Below are 8,531 nucleotides of genomic sequence, written 5' to 3' on the forward strand. Positions count from 1 at the left end.
GACCTGAGTTCAAAGGACAGAGAAAAATTCTTCACACACCTCCGTAAATGCAAATAAGGGCAATCTGTGCCTAAATTAGATGTTCTTCCCACCCCAACCCTCCACCCCTGCCCAGTGTTTTTTAGGAAGAATATGAAAAAATCCTGACATATGGTAACTGTCATGTGTGAGCTTGAATTTTTGTTCCCTTTTGTACTTTGAATGGTTTAAACCAGCTCTGCACATTTTTCACTAGCAAATGACTCCTACAGCCCTGCTGTTCTGCCGCAATCCATCGGTTTCATGGGGTGCTGCACAAATGCATACATTTGTTCTTGTCATAAATCCACTGTGCAGTTTGCCTTCTTTCTGTGATATTCTCCAGGACACTTGTACACTCACTTCTAGACAGTGATCTACAAGCACAACAGAGCTTTGAGGGCCTGATGGACCCACACTAATGTTTAATTGCATAATTGTTGATCAATGTTTTTCCACCATGTGCCTCTCTTCTCCGCCAAGCAGATGTAAGTAATCATTGACATACCTGTAAGCAGTGTTTCCTAGAAGAGCTACCACGTATTTCTTCTGTAATAAAGGAGTCAGGCTGACTGATGGTAGGCATTATGGATGTCACCTCCAGCAGAAATACCATGGAAGAGGTGAGCACAAAGAGCTATGGAAGGGAAGGGAAATGAAACACAGAAACACTAATTGGGAAATACCTGGCAGAGAAACAGCATGGCAGAAAACAAGGTTAGAGAGTTACAGATGAAATATGAGCCTGCAATATGATGCCAAACCCAGGAAATGGTATGTAAAAGTCATGTAGTACACATGGAGATAATTACCATGCTCTACTCCTCCTGCAGAGGCCTCTGGAGGCTGGAGGTGTGTGCTGGCTTAGGTGTGTGCCAGCTAAGGTCACCACATTCTGAGGAGGCTGAGAGAGAGAACAACAGAAACCAGAGGTTCAGAAAATAGGACCTATGAATAGAAGTTCAAACAACCTGGCTGGTTTTGGTCCTACCCAAGAAAATTCAAGTGAGATGTATGTATTGTAATACAAAAAGGGCTATAAAGGTTATAGCGAATGGATCAATAAAATTGTTGCTGTATAATTGTTTGTCACTCTGCTAAGGAAAATGGCAAAATGAAATTAGTTTAATTTGCAACAAGGAGAATTCAGCCAAATAACCAACTTTGGAGGTTTATTTTTGGGTCTAGTTTAGAAAGTATATTGACTTAGGCTGAAAATTAGACTAAGCCTTATATTAAGAGAAATGAAGTTCTTCAATAACCTTCTAGGAGGAATAATGGTGATAAAATGATAAAGCTCACTATTTTTAAGGTGTACTTTAAATCCATTCTTTTTTCCCCCACAGTGCTACATGGCCTTTACAAAGAGCAAAAAATAAGTGTTATTTAGCTCTTCTGAAAAGATAAAGACGTAACACAACAGGACCACTTAAAGTGCCGTATCAAACCGGAGTACTGACCTTACATAATCATTTTTCTTTCTATTTAGATATATATGTGTACGGATTCTCTTCTAACTGTACCTACATATGCCACACAAATCTATGGCAGTTTGTCCCACAGACAACAGGTAGAATATTATGCCTTTTTCTGTGTTGTCAAGTATTCCTATTGAATTGCATATTCTACAGTTCTATTGTATGCAAACTGGAAGTTGACATTAGAAAACATTTTTTCTAATGCAGCCTCAGATTTTTATCCTTTATAAAGCCATCATCTCATTGATAAAGACTTACCACATTTCATCATGGGACATCAGTACTGAAATCTCACAACCACAAAGGATTTCAGGACCTGCAGAAACAAGGTTATGGAGTTATAAAATTAGCTTTCCATCTCTCCTTTGCCCCTTTGATTGTTGCCACGTATTGCTGTCCCACAGTGTTTCAGTCCAATGTTTTGTAGGGACTCACACTCCCAGCTCTTTTATCCAGGGTCTCTACCATATACGTGGTCTTTAAGAACCACAGTCCTGCCGGGAATCTGGGAAATGTCTCATAAAATAAAACAAGGGTGTTTTCTTCCACTAGATGTCTAACCTACCTGATAGCAGCTGTGTTTAAAAGTCTCTGGCTGGCCCATACTGAATATTTAAAGACAATACAAGCACTTACAGTTCGAGGTTGAGGCACAAGCTTTGCATGCCACAGATTAAGACCCTGGAGGAAGGTAAAGGACTTTGCTGGTTTTTGCCATGTGTCCCTGAGAAGTGCCCAGCCAGGAAGGACACTCCTGTGCTGGTGCTCCAGACTCCACAGAGGAGGAACTCTACCACACAAGAGTAAGCATGGTAGTGATTGCATGATTATTTTGAGATGATTTAAGTAATAGTTGCTGCTGAAAGAGATGCTACCCACTCCTCTGCTCCATGAGGCGCTTTCCCCAGGCCTCCTTGCATTCCCAATTACATTCATGTATTCTCATGCAAATGAGGTCAGGGGGCTGCTCTGTCTGAAACTCCAGAAGAAACCCATATTTTCCAGCCAGATCACTTTTTGTTCTCCCTCACACATTAATGCAATGCCAGTGCAAAGCTGGGAGCAGCAACATCTCCTATGGTGCCAGGGGAGTGTGAGATCACACATTTCAGCTGCCGTCTGCATCTAGACTGGCTGAAAAATGCCATGAAAATGCAGCCTAGTCTGTCTGCTGGTATGCCTCAGGTTATTTGGATGAACCTGGCAGACACGCTTAAGGAAGCTTGAGCTGCTTCTGGTTCATCTGCAGAAAGATACTCTCATCTCCTTTTGAGAGAACAAGGGTGGGCAGTATTTCTGTGGAGCACCGCAAGGCTGCAGGGCCAGGAAGACTCACTGATGTCCCAGAAAACAGGTCTGGTGGGTACCATCACGTACTTCATGTGGGCACATAGTTTATGAAATATGTAATACATATAGAAATGCGTATGCATAAAAATTGAAGCTAAAATATATTTCTGTGTTTTGTCTCCTAATAAATTAATTCTACTTTACTGTATAAATTAATAATACAATTTCTACTTTCAGGGGAAGGGTATTTCTAGAGGCAAAAGGTTCTCTCTGATTCATTATTTCTGTCTTTGTTATCACATTTTGGTGACAGAAAAGGGAAGAAAGAAAATTACAAACCGAATGGCCTCATGAAATTATAAATTATAAATGAGGAATCCAACCTAAAGTATGTGATAGGACACCTTGCCAATCTGGTTTCCCAATATTTTACTATTTTTCTTGGATACTGTGTGCAGTTTTGGTCACCACAATATAAGAAGGACACTAAGCTGTTAGAGAGTATCCAAAGGAGGGCCATGAGGATGGTGAAGGGCCTTGAGGGGAAGCCGTGTGAGGAGCAGCTGAGGTCACTTGGTCTGTTCAGCCTGGAGGAAACTGAGGGGAGACCTCATTGCAGTCTGCAACTTCCTTGAGAGGGGAAGAGAAGGGGCAGGCACTGAGCTCTTCCCTGTGGTGACCAGTGACAGAACACAAGGGAATGGCCTGAAGCTGTGTTAGGGGAGGTTTAGGTTGGATATTAAAAAAGGTTCTTCCCACAGTGAATCACATGGTGTGGCTCTTGGGGATGATGCTGTGCAGGGTTAAGAGCTGAAATCAATTATCCTTGTTGGTGCCTTCCAATCCAGCATATTCTGTGATTCTGCAAATACCATCTCCTTTCCTAGACAAGAAAACAGAAGTAATGCTACTTTTGTTTTATGAAATGACTGAGTACCTTTTTAGTTCCAGTTATGTTCCAGGAATGTTAGGTAGTGTGATAGGTGAATTCCTAGTTCTTACATACTCTCTTCCTTTTTTGTCTCCTAAAGTTGCATAGGAGGGCTTCAAACCACCATGAGTAATAAGGAATTTTCTAAAGAAAATTGCTCTTGACATGTTTTTCTTTGTAAATAGGTGTGGTATTCTGCTCAGTGTGGCACAGATATTTGCTTTTTGGTGTTGCTACAGTCTGTTGTGCTCAGAGGTGAGCAGCCTGCTGTAAACTCAGCTCTGTCCTCCAGGCAACTCCACAGATTTCTACATGGCTCGTTCCTTGCCTGTGTTTCTGTTACAGTAATGTGGAGTGAGACTGCTTCCTCTTGACTGCAAGAAAAATAAGTCAGCCTCCAGACTTCCTCCTTTCCCCAAGCCAAAGCTTCTGCAAGTAACTGAAAATGGATGCTTGTTTTCAAAGGCATGATTTCAAGCTGAAGACAGGTTGCGTACTTGGGCTTTGAGAATTATCACACTCTTCTTGATGAGGGGGTGAAAACTTCTCTTTGATAAAAGTGTATATATCTCTAAATAGAATATAGGCACTAGCAAAGCTGATTTTGAAATTTCCATTTAAATAAGCAAAAAGCAAATGCCATTTACAAACAATAAAACAAATCTATTTGTCCAGTACCTACCCCACTTGCACAGTGATAGATAGTGTTGAAACTAACTGAGGGTAATGAGAAGAATCTCTGTAATGCATCTATCTGGAAAACACATTTTTTATTATGAGTGAAACGTCAGGCTGTTCTATGTAGTCAGGTTCTGTCCCTTAGATTTCAGTTTTCTTGACTTTTGAGGTTTTTGTATGCATGCACAAAATCCAAATACAATTCAGCTTAAGGTGCTGAATGCTGTCTCTTCGGGGATTACATGAATGCCACATCTTTTCAGTCAGTAACAAAATACCTACTTAAATTTTACCTTGGGCTTGGAAAACACCAGTCAAGGTAAGCACAAAGAGTATTCATTCTTTCCTATCGGTTGCTACTTCTCCCATCTCCAGTCTCATACACAAAATGTGAAGGTTAAAATCCTGTAAACTCAGGGCTTCTAAAAGAACAAGATTATGTAAATGAGCCTACAAGAAATTTATATGTGGTTTCATTGTGTTACAGAAATGCCTGTTGAAGGCACCTCTGGAAATCCCCTCAAAGCAGAATTAACGCCAGTCATGGCCTTGCCTGGCCAAAGACTTGGGCATCAGCCCAGAGTTATAAACCAGCTGTTACAGCAAATAGGTATTATACAAAAAGAACGCCAGTTGGACACAGTAGTGTGTAATATACAGAATAGTAAATTGGACACACTACACAACACAGTTTGTTTAGAACTGTATTTTCAGAAAAATATTTTTCCATCTGCTTTGCAACCACTCTCCTACAAGGATAGCATTGATGCTGTAGGTTTGGGGTCTGTGTGCTGTGGGTTGTTTCCATTTTGATAACTTTTAGCTCTATTCAAATATAGGAGTTTATGAAAAAAAAATTAAGTCGGGATGAATAAGAAGGTCTATATGTTTGACAGTTCAAGCCCTGAATCTACAGAATCTAAACTGCATTTATTGCAGGATCAGTGCCTCAAGCACAATCTCACTGGAGCCCTGGGTTTCACTGTAAGAGTTTTGAGCAGATTTCATTGTCGCCATAAAGCTCTAATCCTCTTGCTTTTTATTCTATGAAAAATCAGTTGTGACTTCCTTTAAAAAAATCTGACAGATTGTTTTTTAGCTAGAGAAGCAGACTTTCTTCTTTGCCTTGAGGTTGTAAAGACAGAATAATCTTACACTGTCTAGATTACAAAAGAAAAATGAAAATTGCTTCTTCTAGCTCTTCTCTTTGTAAACCCATCCAAAGAAATATTTTCTTTTCATTCTCGGTAACATTCACACACACACACATATATTTATATGTACAGTTAAAAGTTAAAATCATCTTACCCTGTCAGGTTTCTTTGTTCAGCTTTCATACCTTTCATATTACCAACAAATGTTTATCCACCTTCATGGTGCTTTGTTATCATAGGTTTGGTGTTTTTTTAACAAGCTGTGGCCCTATAAGCTTCAGGGAACATTGTTTATTATGGCTATGCTTTGTTCTTCGTTTTGTTTAGAAATTCACCTACACTCTATGCAACAGAAATGTTCTTTGCAAACAAAAAAGTTCAATATAATACAAATTTACATCTGTGTCAAAAATGACACCTTTCTTCTCTCTGGCTTTTGTAATCATGAGAGTAGCAAAAAGTGGCTGATTCAGACATAAAAATTGAACATGTCCCCAGATTCATATTTGGAGTTTTCACACTTGTATTAGAATACATGTGTTTATTATGAGACCTGTACTCCATTCACTAAATTAAGCTTAATTTCCTGATCAAGGAATTATTCTCAATATATAGTCCTTCAAATCATATTTCAGTTCATTTGCAATGACAGTTGTAGGATTAGACTTCCAAGCAACTGTATCATAGAATATTTATGAATAGAGAATATAATTAAGTAATTTATAAGCAAAAATCAGGAAAATGAAAGAACCACACTACGACAAGAAAAAAAGAGCAGTTATTCCATCTTCTCTCCTTTTTTTAGATTAGATTTGTGCTCCTAAGGATCCTGTGCTGCTTCTTATAAAAATAGGGTTTGATTTTACTGGCCAAATTCCAACTGTATTTTGCCTAACTAATTGCTTCTTGTGTTCATAATTGGAAAAATCATTCCTGAGTTTCCAGCCTTGCCTGATTTACTTTTATAGTGTCCTTAATTCAGTATAAACCTGGGACAGCCTTCACCAGGAGATGATTGATCTTTGAGGGTAGATGATGGCACACTTAGCTATGCTGAGCATGTCACAGATCAGTTGCAATGTAATATCAGTTATTGCTTCTCAATATCCAGCAAAGCAATGCTCCCCTCCTATCACTAGATTTGATCAGTTCTGTGGAAATCATCCTAAGCAAAATCCTCCTTTCCATACCTCAGACATGCATGCGAATGAGAGATGAGTGAATCCTTTTATTTCTAGATCAGGAGCAGCAGTGAATTGCCAGGGCTGGCTGAGTTACCCAGAGCCCTCCCATCTCTTTGTCCAGTGCTGCAGAACTTGGATCTTCTGAGGAGGAGAGACAGATGGCATCCGAGCGCTCAATACTGCAGAGTAAGCTTTCTTGTGTCCTTTTAATCAGCACTGCAGCCAGCTCTGCCTGTGTATCCTGTATATCTTCCCCTTTCAGTCTTTCCAAGAGCCAGGCATGGAAATTAATAGAATCTGCATATGTTAGGCTTAGCAGCTTGCTGACCCCAAAATGAAATGCTTTATGGCTTGTTAAATTCAACCAATCTGCTTGGAAGTTGATGCTGTTACTCCTGTGGGTCTCTTTTCTCTACTTACTAGGTTTGATACTCCTGTGTGTATGAAACGCTCAAGTGTCAGCAGACATTATGCTTGAGTTACGTAGTGTAAGAGCCCAACATGGAAATAGGATTTTAGAAATTGCCGGTATTTATCTTGAAATGTGATTTTAAAAGGTAAAAAGTTCCTATTAAGGCAGCTAGTCATGGGAAAGGTGTGATGAGGGAGTGGAATGGAGAGACCTAACTGGCTGCTGCCACATAGCAGCTGCTGCCACTGCTGCCCTTTGGCCAATTCAGGGGAACTCTAAGGAAATACAGACTTTTAGAGGTCATTTGTGGGCAGGAAGGATACACAGTTGAGAATGTATCTGGGTTTTAATGAAAGCTTAGCCACAGATTTATTTGTATTTTGAGTTCAGGAAAGGCACTTGATCTATCTGTGCCTTAGTTCATTTTCAATGAAACTAGGGTAAAAATGCAATTCCTTTTTCAAAAAGACACTGAGAGTTGGTGTATACTTTTTGGCTGTATTTCCATGGCAGCTGATCAGACATGAGGTCTCTTTTTTTCAGACTTGCTGCTTGCAGAGAAAGCCTGTGCAGTACCAAGGGCAGCACTGAGGTTGTGGCATGGAAATGTGAAAGCTTTCAGATGCCTGAAATGAGAGATGCTGCAGTACTAAGCAGTGTGAATTTCTCAGTTGAATCACCCTTTCTCCTCGTCACGTCCTGCTGCTTTATGAATCACATGCTACCGCAAGACAGTACTGTGGTATCTATCCCTCCTTCCTTGCAATTCCCCCCCTCCCACCTCTGCTTTGGTGCCCCCACTTTAGCATGTTTTATTGTCACTGTAGAGAGAGTAACACTGACCTTTTCTTTCTGCTCTGCATTCTTTGTCTCCTCCTCAGTTCATTTACTTCAGCAATAAAATTATATGACTCCAGACAAGAGTTATTTACAACATCTGTTTGGAGGCAGTTCGACAAGGCTTGGGTAAATACAGATCTGGTGAAGTACCCCACAAAGATTCTAAGTGATTGCTTTATAGGCTTCCAAATCAGACCCATTCTTTCAAAACTGGATGTTTTCCATGGGCTAATTGGGTCCAATTGTCAGTAAGAATCAAAAGTGTTTCCATTTTGACCTATTGCTGGAGGTCATTCCATGTCAGATATAATGAATCTATGGTACATTGTATTCTCTGTGATGTGATCTGTTGCATAACAGAATCTGAGTTTATTTAGCACCATGTTCAAATAAATAATGTATTAGTACAATGCTAATTTTGAGAAATTAGTAGGGTCATGATACATCTGTGGGCTTCTCCTCTGAACATATCTTTTTTTTCCTTAATTGTCCCATCCAAGTGGAATTTTGGTAAATGCAACCTGTACCTGGATTTCTTTCTATCTG

This window comes from Corvus moneduloides, chromosome 1, assembly GCF_009650955.1.
Source record: "Corvus moneduloides isolate bCorMon1 chromosome 1, bCorMon1.pri, whole genome shotgun sequence".
Lineage (NCBI taxonomy): Eukaryota > Metazoa > Chordata > Aves > Passeriformes > Corvidae > Corvus > Corvus moneduloides.